The 21550-nt window shown below is 43.0% G+C and overlaps 1 protein-coding gene and 1 long non-coding RNA gene across 3 annotated transcripts in view; one reads left to right on the forward strand and one right to left on the reverse strand.

The window, feature by feature from the left end:
• ASTN1 (astrotactin 1) overlaps window positions 1-21550 on the forward strand; it is a 196849-nt gene that overhangs the window by 41748 nt on the left and 133551 nt on the right. The gene's annotated exons all lie outside the window — the stretch shown is intronic.
• Window positions 8475-15064, reverse strand: LOC309372033. The gene is made up of 3 exons (XR_014169383.1): window positions 14939-15064; window positions 11315-11407; window positions 8475-8584 (listed from the first exon to the last, which is right to left on the reverse strand). It is a non-coding gene; the product is annotated as an uncharacterized lncRNA (long non-coding RNA).

The following is a 21550-nucleotide window of genomic DNA, read 5'->3' on the forward strand; positions in this document are numbered from 1 at the left end:
TAGATTGGAAAAGGACTTTATTTGAGCTATTTCTCATCAAGGTTCTGCCCTGGAACCTCTTTTTCAGCAGCAGAACTTAGTCTTGAAACATATGAAGGAATAAGAAAACAAAAATTTCTTCAAGCATATTTGAGTGTGTTTCTTGTTCACCACTGAGTGGCCACAGCTCTCTTAATCAAATTAGGGGTTAAAGGGTGAGTCTTGTAGCTTTGAAGATCAGGTCTCCATGCACACTTGAACCTAGTTCAGGGAAGGAAGGTAAGAAGGAAGGAAGGAAGGGAGGAAGGAAGGAAGGGAGGGAGGGAGGGAGGGAGGGAGGGAGGGAGGGAGGGAGGAAGGAAGGAAGGAAGGAAGGGAGGGAGGGTAGGTGAGCAAGCTGCTTGGAATTCTGCTTCTGAAATATCAGTTTAGCACAACTCTCCAGGGAGGTTGTATTAAATTGGCTTGGTTAAATCAATTTAAAGCATTCATCTTTGGACTAAATTGATGGTATGACTATTGCTGCACCAACTGTGCAGAAGAGAAAAGGGGAAAAAACAATCAAGGATTGTTGACACTTTTAGCATTAATTAAAACAAGTCACTGTTGTGTGTAGGAGATTTTAGGATAGGTTGGCATTCTGGGAGTGCATTCCAGGTTGGACATTGAGTCCACAATCATGGTACTTAAGAGTGGACTCACGCTTTTCTTCAACATTTTGAAGGGCTAATTTTCATTAGGGGTTAGCAATACGCTCTTTTAAATTCAGGTATGAGTCTTTGTGTGTGATTATTATTTCAGACTAATAGAGAGAGATTTAAATTTATTTGGCTATTGGCCACAACAGAATACACATTTACAGCAAGGAATTAAAACAGTAAAATTTAAAGCTAGGATACAACATAATGGGTGGTAATAATATAATCAAATAAAACTCAACAGAAGGCAAACTGTGTCAAAGGTTTGTTATTATGATAAAAGTTAATTATTATAATTTTGTATTATATTTACTATTGTAAAGTGCCCCTAAATACTAGGTGCTCACAGAAGTTTTTTTAAAAAGGGGCTCTTTCTACCTGCACACAAATATTCCTTCTCTCTGCCCATTCACAGCACATTCTCACATGTATGCCCCCATTTTCACTACTCACATGCAGTAGTGATTTGAGCCCTTCTGCACTTGTCATTCATACTGCTGTGTTCATGATACTTAACCCTTTCTCTTCCAAACCTAAAACTGAACCTTTCAACAGTACGCAGTCCCATCTGTCCCTTGGAATTTATGTTCTGACAGTCCAGAGGCTGGAATTGGGACACTTCTGAACATTCACTTTTGTTCATTTTGGGGGAAGAAAATCCTGTAGTGCTTTTGAGAAGCAACAAAATACCCCCCACAAAAAGAGCTTCTGTTTCTGCTTTCTGTAGCACTTTCCTCATCAATAGGGAAAGAGAGGATATCATGACATTACGTAACCAATCCAATGTGGCCGTCAGTATAGTGACTTCTATAGAAGGTAGATTTAAGTAAATCTATTTCAGTAGATTAATGGATGGATGGATGCATGCTTATGAGGCAAACATAAATGACCAGTGGACATGAGTGGACAGTGCTTGGTTGTATTAAATCGGCTTGGTTTAAAGCACCCGCCTTTGGGCTAAATTGATGGCATGACTAAATTGGTGCCATGACTATTGCCGCACCGACTGTGCAGAAGAAATAAAAGCCACTGTACACAAATTTTGCTATGGGGACAAAAGCCTGTACTGCCACCACCCTTCCTGATCATGAACTTCAATCAGGTGCCCCCTCTTATTCCCTTTCAAAGCACGCTATCCTCCAAAGAGGTCTCACACCTGCCTTCAAAGTATCCCTCATCATAAGTTGCAGCCCCCTCCCCATTCTCCAGGCTGTATGTATATCTCCCCTCCTCTCACGCCCCTTCCCAGGTGGCTCACCCAAACACAGAGGTTGTTGGAGAGCTAGTGACACCCAGGGGGGCTGGCCTGAGCTGTAGTTGCTCCTCTCATCCTCCTGTGGCTGCGGCAGCAACCTAGGCTCTTCCCGGTGCTCAGCAGCGGTGGTAGATGCCCAGCTGAGGAACAGTAGCAGCCTCCCAAGCTGTGTCACCCTGGCCTCCAACCCCTGCATCTGATTTGGAACGGGTCTGATTAAAATGCCTTAATCTTCTGGCTATCCAGAATGAATCCATTCTCTCAGTCAGGTCCATAGTGAGTCAGTGGGGCCTCTAGGTCCTGCTGAAGTGCTCCCACAATGTTGTTAAAAGTGCAACAGAGCCAAGAGGCCTCTGTGAAGTCTGTGGCTGCCAGATCTGTCCTTGCTACCCATTTCTTCAATCTACTGAATGACATTGTGGGCTTCTAGAAACAGTCAGAGCTGATCTTAAGGCTTTGGAAGTTGCTGATCTGAATCCCAGAGGTGTACAATTTCTGGAAACTGCTTATCCATGGGGTGTGTGGCATCCCCCATTTATTTTAATGGAAATTTGAAAGGAAATTAGAAAATACACATTGCCCTGGGTTTTTGGTTTGTTTTTTTCAAAGCACCCTTTATAGATTGGAAATCAATTTGTTACTATAGGAGCATAAGATATATTATGTATAAATGAGTTTGCCATAAAATTTTCATGTTTGGTATATAGAGAATAAAGGTAAAGGGACCCCTGACCATTAGGTCCAGCAGTGGCCAACTCTGGGGTTGCGGCGCTCATCTTGCTTTATTGGCTGAGAGAGCCGGCGTACAGTGTCCGGGTCATGTGGCCAGCATGACTATGTCGCTTCTGGCAAACCAGAGCAGCGCACAGAAACGCCGTTTACCTTCCTGCCAGAGCGGTACCTGTTTATCTACTTGCACTTTGACGTGCTTTTGAACTGCTAGGTGGCCAGGAGCAGGGACCGAGCAACAGGAGCTCACCCCGTCGCGGCGATTCGAACCGCTGAGCTTCTGATCGGCAAGTCCTAGGCTCTGTGGTTTAACCCACAGTGCCAGCCGCATCCCTATATTGAGAATACTCAGGCAATAATTACAAATAGAATTTACTTTTAATTTTTTTTTTGTTACAAATGGAGCTACAAGATGCTGAACTTACAAAAAACTTAGCATCTCTTTGGCTGTGCCAGTTTATGAGGAGCAGGCAAAAACACACACAATAAAAACAGAAGTAACCATCATCATTAGAGTAAAACAGATTATTACGTATTCTGAAAATTGTTGTGCCTGCTCCAGTCTTCCTCTGTCATGTAGGCATAAAATACTCATTTCCATAAAAAGAGCTGAGAAACAGGGTAGTGAACCAAGACTCAATGGATGCTACGTGAAATTTAATCTTTCTGTTTCTCAACTGTCACTTTCAGGTTCCTGCTTCTTCATATTTGTTGTCATATTTATCAATATCATATTTACTTCTGAAAACTGAAGGTTTTCGAAACAAAGTGTGCACTGTTCTGCTATCTGGTACTGATAGGAGTTGTAGACCAGAACATCTGGAGAGGGTAAAGGCCGAAATACGTATTGAACCATACATTTAAACCTATTTTTTGAGACATTTCTTTGTCAAATTGCAGATTAACATGGTGGAAATGGAAAGGTACAGAATGGTGGGTGTCCCTTTCACATGCTAAGTGGCACTGACCAGAAATGCAAATCCTTATATAGAACCCAAGCAATGGTGGTTCTTGGGCCACATTAATTTAATCCACAGCAAAATAATATGAATTTGTGCTCATATACCAAGTCCCAGGTGCCATCACCTTGCTCTCACAGGACCTTTGCATTTGGCCCTTTTGTGTGTTGACAACTGACAGCTAAAGCATCTGAAGGCTGTGATTTTACACTCGCCATCTGCTGGGGAGACTCATCGCAGTGACACAAGTCAGTTTCACTTTGTGGCTGATGAGTGTCAGCCTTCATTTTGATAAGAGTGGGAATGAGGAGCAAACTGGAGAGGCAGATGCCTCTGTCACGTCAGAGGGAAGTGGTAGCAAACAAAGGAAGCAGGAGAGTGAAGGAAGCTTTCAGGGATCTGGCTCATTATTCTCCATCATTATAAGCTGGTAGTGGCATTCCTCCTTTGCAAAGTAGTTTTCCTTCCCCTCTTTCCTGAACTAAATATTTGGAAGCCACCAGAAACACACACACACAAAATACATCCAAGTGATGTTCACTCAAGTCCACTGCACTTGAGCAGACTTGTTTGTTCTTCATAACTCAGAGCTGCTGCTGCTGCTGCTTCTTCTTCTTCTTCTTCTTCTTCTTCTTCTTCTTCTTCTTCTTCTTCTTCTTCTTCTTCTTCTTCTTCTTCTTGCCAAACAACAATTTACACAGCATTGTAGGTAAACTGCCCCGGTTATTATTATTTTATTTATTTATTAAATTGGTATATCGCCCTTCATCTGAGGATCCCAGGGCAGTTCACAGCATACAAATACAAAATAAAATCACAAAATACACAAAAACGGGAACAAAAACAAAACCAACCCACAACCCCCCTACAAGCACATTTAAACTATACACTTCCAAGTGATACCCCCTTTCTATACATTTGAGTCCAATATGGAAGCAGATCAGCCTAAGATTACAGGGCTCAGTTCTTAATATGATGAATTCAAGACTTCCTCTTCCTGATCTGATCTTGCAAAGTAGGACGCTATTATTATTTATTACCCCCTGTTGCAAATTGAGGCTGGGGGAAGCAAGAAAAGAAGCTAAGAGAAAGGTCTAAGTTGCCCAGCTGAGTTTAGAAGCAAGAGCTGAACCTTGAACATTCTGTTTCATAACCTGGGTATGTTACAATACAATATAGTGGATATACAGCTTGGGGAGGAAATATGGTGCCGCTGAAGCAAAATTTGTGAATCAGAACGGACAGGAGCCCACTTCTTTCAGCAATGATCCTTGATTAGCTACGATGGTTTGTACGGCCAGTATAAGAAATGGCGCTCTCCCTAGTGGGACTTTGTGCCCTTAGTGACAACAGGGCACAGGTATATTTCACTATCATACTGTGATCACTGCCTGCCTGGAATTACACAAGTAGGAAATAAATCAGATGGGTGATGGATGGGCAACCCAACACAAGTAGCAGTAAGGGCTTGGGGATCGTTATTTCCTTCCTAGGATCAGTCCTTGCAAGGCAAAAATATAACCCAAGGAGCATTGACTCAAGCAAAGATATGCACATGGGCATGCAAAAGAGAAAGGGAACATACTCATATGCATAGCTGTCAACTTACAGATTTGAAAATAAGGGACCAGCAGCCTCGAAAATAAGGGATCAGCAGCCAAAATAAGGCATTTTAGACAACCAGTACCTTTCCTTTCCCCCATAGCAGTCAATCGAAGGAGCCTCCAAAACAAATCCAAAAGCCCCCCTCCCACGAGATCGCCACACGCCATTGTACTCAACCAGCTCCTTTCCTTTTCCCCCACCATGTGCCCCCGCTCCAGACAGACCTTTTCCTCGGCAAGGGTCAGTGGGCCATTGATGATGTATCCATCCGATTCTGAGCACAGGTATGTTCAACTTCTGAGCACCTCCAAGCCAAAGGCAGAAAGCCCAGCCAGCAGCATAACAAAGCCTCAAGTGGTGGTTCCCACAGTGCAGCAACCCGGCAAAGGGGATGCAGCAAGGAAAACCACTGTCACCTCTCCGCTGGGAAGCGCTGAGCAAAGGCGAGTCCCCAGGCAACGCGGCCGATTTGATCGGCACAAGGCATGCAAGCTCCACCCCCCCAGCCGTTCTTAGACTCCTTATTGGGTGAGCAACGCAGCTAAGCAACACAGTTGGAGCCTTCCTCCTCCCTGGCCGGCAGGGAGGGAGAGGAGCTACTTCCTTTGGAACCCGGGAAATTTAAGGGACATCATCAATAAGGGATAGCAGCGAGACACAGCGCTGGGATAAGGGAGTTTCCGCCAAATAAGGGACGGTTGACAGCTATGCTCATATGTATCTTGGTGCTTGCCTGTTGATTCAGCCATTGTGATGTTTTACCAAAAAAATATTTTTATGGTCACCTTGTTTAGTAATTTCCTGTGTCTTTCAGCATGTTGCTCCCAAGTTTTCTCTGTGTACAACAGTTGTACAAAAGTAGCACAGGTGTGTCCAGAAGACTCTGGAGGCCTCTGGATTGCTCCTTGCTCACCTTGAAAAACAACAACAATCCCAGCCAGGTGCATAGGAGAGGGAAGGGAGTGTGGAGAGTTCTTTTTAGCAGCTGTTGTTTGTACCACTAGCATACTTTCTGTCAATCCCTTTCGAAGCATCATTAATTCCCAGCACAAAACCTGAGTAAGCCGCACACACAACCCCCCCTTCTGCAGACTTGTGGTGTCCAGACTTCATGGTCATCGGGTTTGGAACTAAATGAACTAAATGAAAATGAATACTTGCATCATTTTGCTGTAAAATTTGAGTTTGTGCTCTGAGTACAGAAAGACAATGTTTAAAATCTGGTGTACAACCCAGTGGAAAGTTACCTTGCACAAATCTCCTTTGACCTGGGCGGGAGCTGTGTAAAACAAAGAAGGAGAGAGGTTTGGGAGGGTGAAACAGACTTATGCCAACTGCTGATTCTCTGCATGGTCTAGACTGCCCATCTCAAGAACAAGTACAGTGGTACCTCAGTTTACAAACTTAATCTGTTCTAGAAGTCCGTTCTTAAACCAAAACCATTCTTAAACCAAGGAGCGCTTTCCCTAATGAGGCCTCCTGCCACCGGTGTCGTTCTACCATTCAGTTTCCGTTCTTAGACCGAGGTAAAGTTTGCAAACTGGGACACTACTTCCCGGAGTACTTTGCGGTACTACTGTATTCATTATTTTTAAAAAATCCACAGTAAGAATGGTACAATTTAGAACAAAAAATGTAGTGGCATAACAGCAACGTAGAACCACAGAAGATAATCCTGAAAGCAGAATTTAGCAAAATAAATGGGCCTTACACACACCTTCCCCAAAGAAACATCAGAGAAGGAGTTTTTGTCATCTCTTTGGGGTGAAGTTTTCAGAAATTCAGGGCAGTTGCTGGAAGGTTCTGTTTGTGGTCTTCCCTGCTCAAGCTTATTCCATAGATGGGATGGACAGTAAGGTTTGCTGAGCATCCCAACTGGTGTGTGGGTTCATAAGGGGAGAAGGGGTCCTTAAAGCAAGAGTGTCCCAGGCCATGCAAGGAAAGGTTAAAACCAACACCTTAACTTGGGCTATGAAGCAAATTGGCAATCAGTGTAGCTGGTGCAAAACAGACTGAATATGTGTCTGCTGATCAAGTACCTGTTAGCAGTCGTGCAGGAGTAGTCTTTTCTAGCTGAAGCTTCTAAATCATGTTCAAGGGCAGCCCCAGGTGAAGCGCATTGAAGCTATCAAGTCTAGAAGGTACAGAAGCATAGCGCAGTATGGCAAAGTCTGACCTACATTATTATTGGCTAGAGAAGGAAAAAGACACCCCTGGCAACAGCTCTGGCTTCTCAAGGAGAAGTGCCAGATCAATGAAGTCTTTTTGCTGCTCATACAAGGTCACATAGACCCCATTAGTCACAGGTAAACTAATCTGCTCCAGACCAGTATGGTGTCACTTAAATTCATAATAATCTGGTTCAGAATATGAGCCTTAAAAAAAAGGTAAGGTAAAGGACCCCTGACAGTTAAGTCCAGGTTGTGGTGCTCATCTTGCTCTACAGGCCAAGGGAGCCAGCGTTTGTCCGCAGACAGTTTTTCCAGGACATGTGGCCAGCATGACTAAACCGCTTATGGTGAACCAGAGCAGCACACAGAAACGCCATTCACCTTCCCGCCGGAGCGGTACCTATTTATCTACTTGCACTTTGACGTGCTTTGGAACTGCTAGGTTGGCAGGAGCAGGGACCAAGCAACGGGAGCTCACCCCATCACAGGGATTCGAACCACCGACCTTCTGATCAGCAAGCTCAGGAGGCTCAGTGGTTTAGACCACAGAGCCACCCATGTCCCCTAATATGAACCTTGTCTCCAATATGAACCTCGGAGACACATAATTCATTTTTTCCAATCTGAGGCAAGTACAATAACCCCATAGTTTTTCTCTGAAATGGTTTATAATTCAGGCTGGGGGCAGGGGGAAATCTATGCTTGCTCCTGACTGTGGACCTAGTGCAATTGCTGCAGAGGTCAGAGCTTTTGAGAGTCTTAGCTAAATCTCTTAGCTATTCCACTAAACCAGCAACCAGCTCTTGAGTAAATGTCCATTCACCCTAGATTAACGTCTTGGTAAAGATAACAAGCATTGTAATATTAGGAGAAAACACATAATCAGAGGAAAGGCTATCATATGAAGAAATTAAATTAGTGAAAGCAAAAGCAGATGTCATTAAGCAACAGAGCCCATAGAAATCTTATTTAAATTATTGAAATAACTTATTGACTCAAAGATGGTGTTTGCTTTTTGAGTGCACATGCAGATATAATAGGTATCTTTCAAAATTGACTTTGAAGTTACAATATAAACAGCGCAATCAAACAGCATAATATGTCCCAATCAAACACTTCTCAGTGGTTAATAACATTAGGAATAAATTATTGATGATTTCTTGCAGGATGGTAATTTTCTTTGTTCTGCTGGGAGAGAGAAGAAAATGAAAACTTGCATTGAATGGTTCTCACTAATAAACGTAAAGGTACATCAGTTTCATTTCCTTGACCTGTGTCTCGAGTTGCTACCCAGCAAGCAGTTGAGAGAAGCAGGAATCTAACTCTGCCAAGAAAATGTGTATCGATTTATCCAGGCAACTAAAATGGTCTCTTATTTTCAGAAATCCCATTTCTCTCTAGGGGAGAGTAGGTATTCTAAGGAGGCAGTTTTCTCTCACTTTAAAATAAAAAAAATAAAAAATTGATTACCATCCACAGTGGTCCTAACCTTGTGAGACAGAACATTTTGGTTTCATGCACATCAATACCCCTGCATGATGTCGTGAATTGTTCCTTTGCCTTTGTTTCTGTTTGACTTGCCCATATGCACTCCTTGAAGTTGTGGTCTGATTCACTTGCCTAAAAATAGGCCTTGTGAAAGGTGAGGTCAGTGCACATAGCATTGTGGTTCTGTGATTGCCCCATCATGCAGTCTTCTGTCTGAAAAGAAGCAATCATTTGCAGTTGTGTGCTTAAAATTGCTCTTGTCATTCAAGGGCTTGTGTCAACGGTAATGACACAGTCGTGTCATGCCCAACCCAGGGTATACTTTTGCTCATGTGAATCCACCCTGCATCCCAGTGGAGTTCCCCGAGACAGTGGTTACAAGTCTGCAGGGAGCTTCAGGAAAGATCTTTCACAAAAGGAAAAACCCCAGGTACAGCTAATTGGTTTGTAGATCTCAATATAGAGGAAGGAAGCTGAGGAATGTTAAGCATCAAAAGGATCCTTTTAGAACCTGTGCATGAAGGAAGGTGAGTTAATTGAATCGAATCAATTTTAGAGGGAGGCAGAGGTAAATGAGTCCCAAGAATTTTGAGGAGTGACGTCCTGCTGTGTCATACCCCATGAAACCTTGTAGACAAGGTCAAAACATCTGAGTCTCCAAAAAAGATAAGACTTGTAGAGGAATGCCCTATCCTAAGACTACCTTTCCACCAGCCGCCTTGCAGGTCTTGGTGTTTGACTGCTTAGCAGACCCAGTGGACTCCAAAACAAGATGCTGATTACACAGGGGCATAGCAGGGGGTCAACGGGGACTGGACTGGTACAGCGGGTTTTGTTCACCCTCTTCACCCTTCCCCTGCTTCTGCCCAGCATGCATGCACCCCTGGGCGCTGGCAAATGCTGCAACACCACTGCTTTACACACCATTTCTTTTTAACTCATGAATGTCCTGGTATGAGATTGAATAGTTATGGAGATGAAAAAAGCAACTTTGTTCAGCTGAAACCACTGGCTCACTTGTATCAATATTTCCATGATCTAAAACTTTTTCAGGATGTCCCTCCTCATCAGGTGTGGTTAACTCACCTTAGGAAGGAGGGTGTTAAAATCAGATACAGAAGTTTAGACAGCAAATCTATTACACAGAGAGAGTGGAAGGCCCCCTGTGACTTTTAATGGAAGGGAAAAGGGAAATTTAGACCATGAAATCCCACAGGGCCACCCCTATTTTCTATCCACTTCCTCTTTCTCATAAGTAGAAGTTCCCTCTCTATCTTTCTCTTTGTCTAAAAGGAAAGTATTTGAGAATACCTGAAGACCATAACCAAAGGAACGATCAACATTAATTGGTTTAACAAACGCTGTCAGCTAAACAGGAGTAAATCTCAAGGTCTTTTCTGCTGAGCTGTCACTTTCTCCAGCTTCTTATTGTTCTGTCTTCTTGCAGACTGATAGAACGACTGTGCAGTACTAAGTGCACTTTGTGCATTGCCAGAGCGCTGCTTTAGGCTGCCCTGCTCTTTTATACCTGGGAGAATAAGAAGGCTGCTTGTCAGCACAGTCATACCTCGGGTTACAGATGCTTTGGGGTGCACGACTTTGGGATGCGCAGCGTGCCGAACCCGGAAGTACCGGAACGGGTTACTTCTGGGTTTCGGCGCTTGCAGATGTGCAGAAGTGCTGAATTGCGACCCACACGTGTGCAGCCGTGGTACTGCGGGTTGCAGGCGCTGTGGGTTGCAAATGTGCTTCCCGTATGGATAACACGTTCGTAACCTGAGCATCCACTGTATGTGGTAGAGAGACAGGGAGAACCCACAAAACACTAGTCTATTCCCAGTCTATTCCAGCAGCAGCCATGGAACTTTGCAAGACAAGCTTGGAGGAGCTGGTTGCCATGGGCGTAGCCTGGATTTTTGTTAGGGAGGGCCAGGCTTTTGTTGGGGGGGGGCAGAGCCTCATATTTGTATTGATTTTGATGGGGGAGCATCTGCCCCCCTTGGCTATGCCCATGCTTGTTGCAGAGGGGAGTTTTTAAAAAACAAAATTGCAACTGACTGCAAAACATACAGAGCGGTATTGCACAGAATGCAGTGGTACCTTGGTTTATGAACTGAATCCGTTCCGGAAGTCCGTTTTTAAACCAAAGCACTCTTAAACCAAGGTGTGCTTTCCCATAGCAGCAGTGGACTCAATTTACAATGGAACACACTCAACAGGAAGTGGGGCATGTTCTTATAAGGCAAAGTTCACAAACCAAAACACCTACTTCCGGGTTTGCAGCGTTCTTAATCCAAGTTGTTCATAAACTAAGCTGTTCTTAAACCAAGGTATTATAGATAGCCATTGATAAAAACATCCTTGGATTCAAATTAGGTGTGACTATGATCATGTAGTTTGCTGTTTAGTAGCTGGTTTTTGTTTTAATACCTGCTATTGAATTCCATTGTTTATGCTCTGCGAGAAGTACATCTTCTTGTCTGTCGTGATCCAACATTCAGCTTCATTGGATAACTCCGGATTCTAGTATCGTGAGAGAGAGAGAGAGAGAGAGAGAGAGAAAATGTTTCCCTATCCATTCTCTCAACACCATACTTTATTTTTTACACCTCGATCATGTTCCCACTACCTTACCTTTTTTCTAAACTAAAATGCTTTAAATGTTGTGACCTTTCCTTATAGCGGAGTTGTTTCAGGCCTATAATAGTTTTGGTTGCCCTTTCCAGAACCTTTTCTTGCTCTACATTATACTTTTTGAGGTGCAACAACCAGAATTTTGCACAGTATTCCAAGTGCGGTCGCACTGTAGATTTGTAGAATGACATTATTATATTGGAAGTTTTATATCTGAAACCTTTCCTAATGATGGCTTGCATGGAACTGACCCTTTTTTCATGGCTGCTACACACTGGGTCAACTTTTTCATTGAGCCATATTCATGGTCAGCCAACACCAGTTCAGACACTGTGTTTATGTGAAACTAGCTGGGTTTGTTTTTTGCCCCAATGTGCTTAGTTTACACTTGCTTAACAATGAATCATATTTGCCAATTTAATGCCCATTCAGATGGCTTCGAGAGATCCTTTTGGAACTCCTTGCAATTGTTTTGTTCTTGCCACCCTGAACAATTTTATGTTACCAACAAACACCTGAGTCCTCACCCATAACTCCAGGTCATTTATGAATCAGTTAAAAAGCACAGATCTCAGTACTGTTGCTTGGGGAAAACCCACAACTCAAATTTCTCCATGCTGAAAATACCATTTATTCATACACTCCACTTACTGTTTTTTTTAACCAATTATCCAATGACTCACAAGTCTTTGGTAGGGAACTATCCTGAAAGCTTTTTTAAAGTCTGTGTACTCAACACAGTGCCTGTTGGATCACCCCTGTCTACTTGGCTGCTGTTCACCATGTGAAAAAGTTCCCATTGGCACCATTCGAGGTGTGGCCCTAAGCTACTTGCTATTGCTATATTTGTTAAACTCCTTTGAAATCAGGTTTATGATGGGGGGAATTGGAAAGTTTTAAGTTTGGAATCTAAAAACCTGGATACAGAGTTCTTTTATTATTATTTTAAAAAGGGTATGTCAAAGATGGGTGTTAGTTCTTCTATTCCTCTCAGCTCCAGCCATCATGACTAGTGGTTACAGATGATGGGAGCTGGTGTTCTGGAACATCTGGAAAGCCAGATGTTCTCCATCACTGGCCTAAATGGACACAACTTTGGGTTTTGTAGTGAGTATCACATCCAACACCTGCAAAGCAGAAAATAATAATAATAACAATAACAACAACAACAACAACAACAACAACAACAACAACAACAACAACAATAATATACCAGCCTCTACCCAGAGTGTGCCACTTGAACTTGCCGATCAGAAGGTCGGCGGTTCGAATCCCTGTGATGGAGTGAGCTCCCATTGTTCGGTCCCTGCTCCTGCCAACCTAGCAGTTCGAAAGCATGCTGTGCAAGTAGATAAATGGGTACCTCTCAGGCGGGAAGGTAAACAGCATTTCCGTGCGCTGCTCTGGCTTCACCAGAAGCAGCTTAGTCATGCTGGCCACATGACCCGGAAAAACTGTCTGCGGAAGCAGACAAACGCCGGCTCCCTCGGCCTGTAAAGTGAGATGAGCACCACAACCTCAGAGTCGTTCGCGACTGGACTTAACTGTCAGGGGTCCTTTACCTTTATACCCCCCTATACCCAGAGGTCTCAGGGTGGTTCACAGAACAAAATCAAAATACAAAACCACCAAATACATAATCAAAATAAAAACAACAACAACCCAATAACCACTCCCCCCCACAAAACCCCCGCATTTTAAAAGAGAATAGGATACCAATCAAATGAACCAAAGGTGTATAGGAATAGAACTCTGTTAGTGCATCAGCTCATGTTCTAAGGTAAATCTGGCTGCCACATTCATTGGTATGGTGCTGAGGCACGCTGACCCACCTCTTCTCTGAAACTGGAAGGTATATAAAGCTGTTGTATTTCCCCAGAATCTTTCATGTACTAGAAGGCATGGTAGTCATCTTCTGAATCTGATGCATAACTGGACACCTCTTGTGTCTTTAGTCAGGAAATCCACATTCTTCCCAGTACACAGAAGGAAAATGCAGCCAGCATTTTTGAGAAATATATCAGTATTGTCAATTTCCCTGCAGGTTCTGGGAATATAGCTGCCATTCTTGTGTCATGTGCTGAGGGAACAACCACCGTGTTCAGAACCATGGGCAAATTGAAAGGATCCTGAAACAGTGAGCCAAATAGGCTTACTCTATGTACTGGGGGGGGGGGGGGGTTTCCAGATAGGTAATTGGACTGTTGAAGGGAGCCAGCATTTGTCTTTGGATCCCAGTACTATAACGTACTTATAGTAACGGGCAACTTTGCTTTTGCAGAAGAGCAGGAGCAGGAAAGGAGATGGGCTCTTCCAGCTGGAGTCAAACTTTCACTTGGGGAACATTGATTTAGACTTTCACATATATCTGTCCTCTCAGTATATGTGCTTGTGCAGGTAATATCTCTTGAGTCGGAATAATTATCCTAAAGAAAACACTGAGTTCCCGTAGGAAGCAATATAGCCCACAGCTGTTTTCAGCACTGGGCTGACATATTTTATTTTATTCTTTTTACTTAGATAGATAGCCCTCTCTATCCCTGGGGGCTGAGGGTGGAGAGCAGTCTTGGTAAACAGAAACAATAGAATGCGACAAAAACAATTGCACACAAATATATATATATATAGAGAGAGGAATGTTAAAGTACACAGCCAAAATAATTATTTATTCATCCAAACTTTCTACCTTCTAACTAGCTAGCCACTAGAGCTGTTCGACAGTGGAATTTGCTGCCAAGGAGTGTGGTGGAGTCTCCTTCTTTGGAGGTCTTTAAGCAGAGGCTTGACAACCATATGTCAGGAGTGCTCTGATGGTGTTTCCTGCTTGCCAGGGGGTTGGACTCGATGGCCCTTCTGGTCTCTTACAACTCTATGATTCTATGATTCTAGGAAGGTGGTTAGGCTGGAACTCTTCTGTAAATGCCAGTTTCATATGTGCATAGTATTTCTTTGTAATGTGGGGGCAGGATTCAAACCTATCCATAATCTGAGGTAGTACAGTCCAGCTAGATATTCATCTAGTTGTTCCTATGTTCCAGCTCCTGTAGGTCAACAGAGTTATTACCTGAAGATTACAGGGGAATCTGTGCCCATGGTGTAATGTACTGCTGATGACATGCCCAACATAGACACCTCCTGTTCCACAAGAGGGGAAAGCTGGCTTAAAAAGACACAGTACTGTAAATTCAGTAGGCTGTGGTCACCTCAAAGGGTAGAATAGATGGAGCCCCCCGAGCCAACATGAAGTATATTAAATTGCATTGCAAAGATAATAATGACCTTTGTTTTTTCACATTGAATTTAATGGACTTTAAAGTGTTTTAACTTGTCTTTGGGTGTATTGTGTTATTATCCTAACTAGAACAGCTTCCCGACTTTTCTCGTCATCAGAGCATCCTGGAGTTTGGAAAGAAAACATACCTTTTCCACTTTTGCTTCATCTCTCTCTTTTTTCCTGTAAAGGGCTGTTTGTGCCTTTAGGATCAGGAAAACTGGAATCTTATGTGACTCCTCCCAATGGAGCTTTGATTCTATGCCCAAAAGGCACTTAGTGCTTCACTTAATATTAACAGGATGTGAGCGAGGTTTCACTGTGACCTTTGGAACTTTCTATAACAGGACACTTTGAGTATTTAAAACACCCACAACACAAGCCCAGAGCGGCAGGACTGCAGTTTAGCATAAGGCTAAAGTGTCGGTGGAAGACATTTATGTAATGTTAACAGCCAATGAATACCTTGCACTAGTGAGTATCTGGACTGAAATGACACAAGCATTCATATTCTATGCCTAGAAAAAAAAAAGAAAAGAAAAAAATAATCTATGACAAAGGAATATGAACTCCTCAAATCAAATCAGTTTTTGGGAAATGGTGTCTTCACAGGCAGAGACTGCAAGTTAGAAGCAAATTTGCTAAAACTTCATGTTTTCTTTGGGATACAATAGTTGAGTTTTTGCACATCCTGTGTTTTTTTGGAAGTACTTTGGGATGGGCCCAGTGTTTCTTATTTTTGCTGTACCAGTTATCCCCTCTTACTGTTTAATTGAAGGTTGACCTCTTTCTTCTGTATCTGGTGGTCTCTCCCTGTCTCTTTTCCTCTTCTTTTTTCATTCTCCTTTTCTTAAACAGACAGACAAACACCTAACTGTTGGAGTTTGGTATACATTGCAATGGTGTGCAGAAATAGTCAAGTAAGACTGCCAGTTAAAATATTAATAGAAAGTTAACTTTTATTAACTCCAAGCAAACAACACCATTCTGAGCCCAAGTTGACACGTGTCCACTATGGAGCTTCAACAAAGGGACCATAACACTAAGACAGAGAAAGGAAGACTGTCGGCCAATTGGTGCCAAAGAAGGACAGAACTTTCTTTATGTACGCTACAACAGCAGCAAGAATATTTATTGCAAAGTATTGGAAGACACAAGAACTACCCACTCTGGAAGAATGGCAGATGAAGGTGATGGACTATATGGAACTGGCGGAAATGACTGGCAGAATCCGAGACCAGGGAGAAGAGACGGTGGAGGAAGATTGGAAGAAATTTAAAGACTATTTACAAAAGTATTGTAAGATCAATGAATGTTAGAATGATGTTGGAATGAATTTATGTGACTCTAGCAGAAATGTAACAAAGATTTAAGAAAAATAGACTTAATTGGTGAAAGGAAGGAAAGTAAACTTATATTAGTATTAAGAAAAATTCTCAGGACAAAAATTTGAAAAGAGGGAAAGGATTTGCTCAAATGGATAATTGACTTAGAATACAAGAAAGGGAGGTGTGAGGAGGTCAGGGAAATAAGCTAATGAAAGGAAAGTAATGGGAAGATTTGTTGTATTGTTTCCTTTTCCTTTTTTTTCTTCTTGATTCTTCTTTTTGCTTACTGGTTTTTCTTTTTTCCTTTTTGTATTTATTTTTTCTTGTTTAAAAGGATGTTTTTTTATTTCTCTTTTTGTACTTCTAAAACTTTAATAAATATCTTATCAAAAAAAGAGAAAGGAAGACTGGCTGGTGAAGGAGGAAGATAGGAAGTAATTGTGTGAGGAACACAAGCTATGTGACAACAAATACTATTAAAGAGAGAACTAACAGGAAGAAGAATAGGTAGCCTTCCATTGGTCACCGCTGGTTTGAGTCCCTACAAGCATTTTTGCTTTTACTCCCGAAAGAAAGGAACCGTTGGTGGTGGTATTGTTGACCCAAGTCACTTTAGATGGGAGTATGACCCTTATTGGTCACAACTGGCTAGTTCATAGCCAATGGTCCTGGGTGTGATTCTGGTGCTGAACCTCTGATAAGAAGAGATTCTTGCCTGTTGCAGGTAAACAGGAAGGGGGCTGTTTAAATGCCTGGATCATATGTGTAGATTTGGGTAGGAAACCTTTGGCTTCAATGTTCAGAGTTCAAGGGACCGTTGAACTGGTGAACCAGCTACTGGAATGTGCAAAACAGGGTGGACAAAACAGGATGTGCCAGATGTTTGAATGAGTCGGATGGTGTAAGAGTTTGGGTGTAAGAAATCATAGAGGAAAGGGTGTGCTAAGAGCAGAGATGGTTGTACTAAAAAGCCAATTCACTGTTAGCAGAAAGTCCTGAAAATATGGGTGACTCTGGGAATCCTGGGGAGATTTTGTGGAAGGAAGGAGGAGAGTGTGTTGACTGCTTGGCAGAGGCAATTGGGGCAATATCAGAAGTTTAAAGCAGCATGGCAGGGGAAGGCCTGAAGGCAGCAGGAAAAGATGGGGCCATTGTAGTGAAATATATGGGGAAGGGTGTGGAAGACAAAGAACAGGAGGGTGGTGAGGTTTTGTCTTTTACCAAAGAAAGAGAATGTAAGCTTCTGAGTTGCACAGAGATCTTCAGGCAGCACTTTGTTCATGTGCTTTGCTTGATGCAAAATCCCTAAAAAATTGGCTGAGGCAGAATCAATTGCAATGCTTTTTTTTTTTGAAAGAAAACCTGCTTTGCTGCACTTTTGCCTTCCTGACCAAAGAATTGTGCTGAGAAAGGACCCAAAAGTTCCCCTTTGAAAGGAAGAAAGGGGGGTAAAAAAATACACACTAACACAGCAGGATTAGATTTCTTTTAAAAATAAGGAATTAATTTAAGTAGATAATCCAGTCAGATAACCAATTTGCAACCTGGTCACCCTGTGTCTTCAAACTTCACAGCTATCTCCAGAAATGTTCCTGTGAGTTTTATCTGCTGAAGTTTCAAAGATTGGTTCTTTCAAAGGAAAAGGTGGGCCTGAACCCAGCTCTGTTGAAATAGTGAGGAACTAATGATAGTGGGAGCCAGAATAGGTTTTTTTTAAGTCAATTGAAGTCAATGGGAATGTTTCAGCTGATATTAATGAGCACCAAGAACAATCCCAAGAGACTATTTTTCAACAAGCAAATGAAAAAAAAATGACCTATTTTGTGGGTTTTGTAAGAAGTGGAATGGTTTAAAAAACAGATCAAAACCCCGTCGCTGCTTGCAATGTGTCTATGGAAGTAATTCAGATAAATGAAAAAATGTACACATACATTTATGTATGTATCTTCCTAAGTCCTATTAGCTATTCATAGAATAATGTGCAGTTGAGTAAAGGAGTAGGGTGAAATTGACTTGTCTTGCTTCTGGAATGAAAAAAACAACAACAAAGCATACCAAATATATCCAAGATTGTTTGGGATGTACTGTAAAGAAGGTGTCAGGAGCTGACCCTTCCCGAACACTTTAACATGTCTCAGTGGGAATATGGTTGGAAAGGGAAGGGTTAAGCACTCCCATCCCTTCTCTATTGCAAAGGAGATGGGGACATGGACCTTTGTAGCACAAAGTGTTGTTTGCCTCAAATATCTCATCTGTGAATTGCTTTGAATGGTCTTGGCTGAGTAGGAATGCTGCAGAATTGGAAAGGTTTATAGAAGCACAGACTTTCATGGAGCACTAATGACCTCTGCTGTTTAGGGCCTTTAATCTAACAAGCTCAGAGTCTTTATAAACTTTTGTTGCTTGGATTTGATTGGTCAGAAGGCTTCCAGAGCTGTGTTGTTTAATTTGGCATACTGTTCCAGCGAGTGGAAATAGGTAGTTGCTATTACATTTTTGTGTGTGGAATGGGTCAGGCATGCATTTGTGGGAGAGACCCTAATCACAAACCTTACCTTTGAAACCAGGAGAGTGCCGAGTGGCTTGGGAAAACATGCACACTCACACACACACACTGTTCATTGGATCCCAGTGTGACTAGTACCCATGTTCAGGCCTGACTATTTGACAAGCATGAGTTGGGGAGTCCTGTATTTGCTGTGTCCTGCAGTTCCATCCTGAGCGGGTCCTCTGGTGTCATGACACAGGGCAGCAGGATGGGGGTGTCTTTAATATTTCCCTTGAGATGTTCCAGGCTGGAAAATAAGAAAACACATGGGAAGCCTCTTAACCTCACTGAGTAGCTCTGGCAACCTTCCCATTGCAACACAAAAGCAAGCCTCTGTAATCTTCACTGCAGACCCTCCAAGTGTCCCTATTTTCCAGGGACAGTCCCGGATTTACAGAAGCCATCCTGGTTTCTGATTTGATCCTGAAATGCCCCACTTTCCCTTAGGACATCCCTATTTTCAATGGAGAAGTGTTGGAGGATACGGAATAGGATTCTCTATTTTCATTGAAGAAGTGTTGGAGGGCATGATTTGCCAAGCGATTGAGCATAGGCAGTGAGTTCCAGTCAGAGGTGCCAACTTGGGCTCCAGCCTGTGGGTGTCCAGTGGTGCACATGCGACATGACGTCATGACATAATGTCATGTCTCATGCCACCGCCACTCTCCAGCACCGATTTTGTGCTTCTGGCAGCAGCGGGCGCCAACAGAGGCCCCGTGGTGGAGAGGGAGGCCCCGGTCCGGTCGTCTCAAGAGCTGGAAGTAAAGCAGTGGGCAGCAGTGGGCAGAGGCTGGGCACCCACAGTGAATTGTTTCTGGGTGCCCAGGCACCCAAGGCCCCCTGGAATTGGCACCAGTGGTTCCAAGCCAAGCCAAGCCAAGACCTGGCCTGGTGAGTAAGATCTTACTGGGTCAAGCTTGGAAACAAACATTTATCTGACTGCCTTTTTGAAGTGGGAGCATTTTGTAAATTGGAAGAATCTTTCTTACGACAAACTTTGATATGCGTCGGCAGGCAGGTTTGTAATCTTTTTGTGGGTCAGATTTGCAAATAGTGCTTCACTGGGTGATTTTCAGGTCAACGAGAGATAGAGGAAAGATTTCTCTCCAGTCACACTGTTCATAACACTCCTAATTTTGTAACCCTCTGTCATACTTCAGGATTCAAGAATCTGCCTTATATTGCCTCATAAAATCTAGCGCTGTCTATTGCTCCTACTGGTAGTGATTTGCCAAGGTCTCAGAGGTAATTTCTTGGCCTGTTGTCAGAAATCTTCCATTGAGCTATGGCCCTTTCTCAATTCCGCCTTTTTCTCAGTCATTAATGCAGCCTTGCAAGTGGCCACTCAGCCACGTGTCTGGAGCAAGTAATAATTCCTTCTCAGCCTACAGCCTATGACACAGGAATCTCACATTGTCCTCTGTCTAGGTACATATTGTCCAGTAGGCTGTTAACCTTTTGTGCTCGCCCGCAAGGTTGCAGCCATGCACATTCAGTATTCTCAAAAGAAACGTCTTGATTGGGAAATCATTCTCATGGCAATCAAGCCTAATGTGGAATGCAATATGTCCTGGCTCTGAAATCTAGGGAGGCAGGAAATAATGGAAAACCTGTCAGATAGATAGATAGATAGATAGATAGATAGATAGATAGATAGATAGATAGATGATAGATAGATGATAGATGATAGATAGATAGATGATAGATAGATAGATAGATAGATAGATAGATGATAGATAGATAGATGATAGATACATAGATAGCTTTCCTGCATGCGCATATGTTTGGGACATGTATCTACAAAAGTAGATTGGCCGTTATCCTAATGCAGCTCTAAATCACTGTTCCTCACATCACATGTGCATTGTTATTATTGACAGTAAACATAAATGGGCATCATTTTGCCCGTTGAAGATTTCATGTTGAATGGCATACACAATTAAATCAACTGAGCAGTCCATAAGCACCTGTTGTTGTTGTTTAGTTGTGTCCGACTCCTCGTGACCCCATGCCAGGCACTCCTGTCTTCCACTGCCTCCCGCAGTTTGGTCAAACTCATGCTGGTAGCTTCAAGAACACTGTCCAACCATCTCATCCTCTGTCGTCTTCTCCTTGTGCCCTCCATCTTTCCCAGCATCCGGGTCTTTTCCAGGGAGTCTTCTCTTCTCATGAGATGGCCAAAGTATTGGAGCCTCAGCTTCACAATCTGTCCTTCCAGTGAGCACTCAGGGCTGATTTCCTTAAGAATGGATCGGTTTGATCTTCTTGCAGTCCATGGGACTCTTAAGAGTCTCCTCCAGCACCATAATTCCTTCATGGATCACCGCCTTGTAGCGGCAAAGGGGCTTGAATAACTCAGAGAAGCTCTGAGCTATGCCGTGCAGGGCCACCCAAGACGGACAGCTCATAGTGGAGAGTTTTGATCAAACATGATCCACCTGGAGCAGGAACCGGCAAGCTACTCCAGTATCCCTGCCAGGAAAACTCCATGGACAAAGTCAACAGGCATATAAGCATCTGTGCTTGGTCCTTAATTGTGCATCCTGCCAATACATTTTCATTGCACATTTTCATTGCATCACTAACTTGCTGCCTCTTCAAAACACTTCTCCACCACAACAAAGATAGGGCTTTCCACAGTGGAAGTTGGAAATCACAAATATTCAGGGCATGTCTAACTGTAACCACTAAGAGATACATCTGTCATCTCTTTGTGCCAATTACTTGAAGTCTCTGACATAACTTGCTGCTGAGAGACTGATTACGATGAATGCAGAAGGAAGCGGCTCAATGAAGGTGAAACGGATTTCTCTCAGTGCTTTGCTTTCCACAGGCGAGTGACCTCCTGCTGCTTCAGAGCCTCTTGGAAGAAGCCCGTTTCCCAG

Source organism: Podarcis melisellensis, assembly GCF_964234715.1.
Source record: "Podarcis melisellensis genome assembly, chromosome: 6".
Classification (NCBI taxonomy): domain Eukaryota; kingdom Metazoa; phylum Chordata; class Lepidosauria; order Squamata; family Lacertidae; genus Podarcis; species Podarcis melisellensis.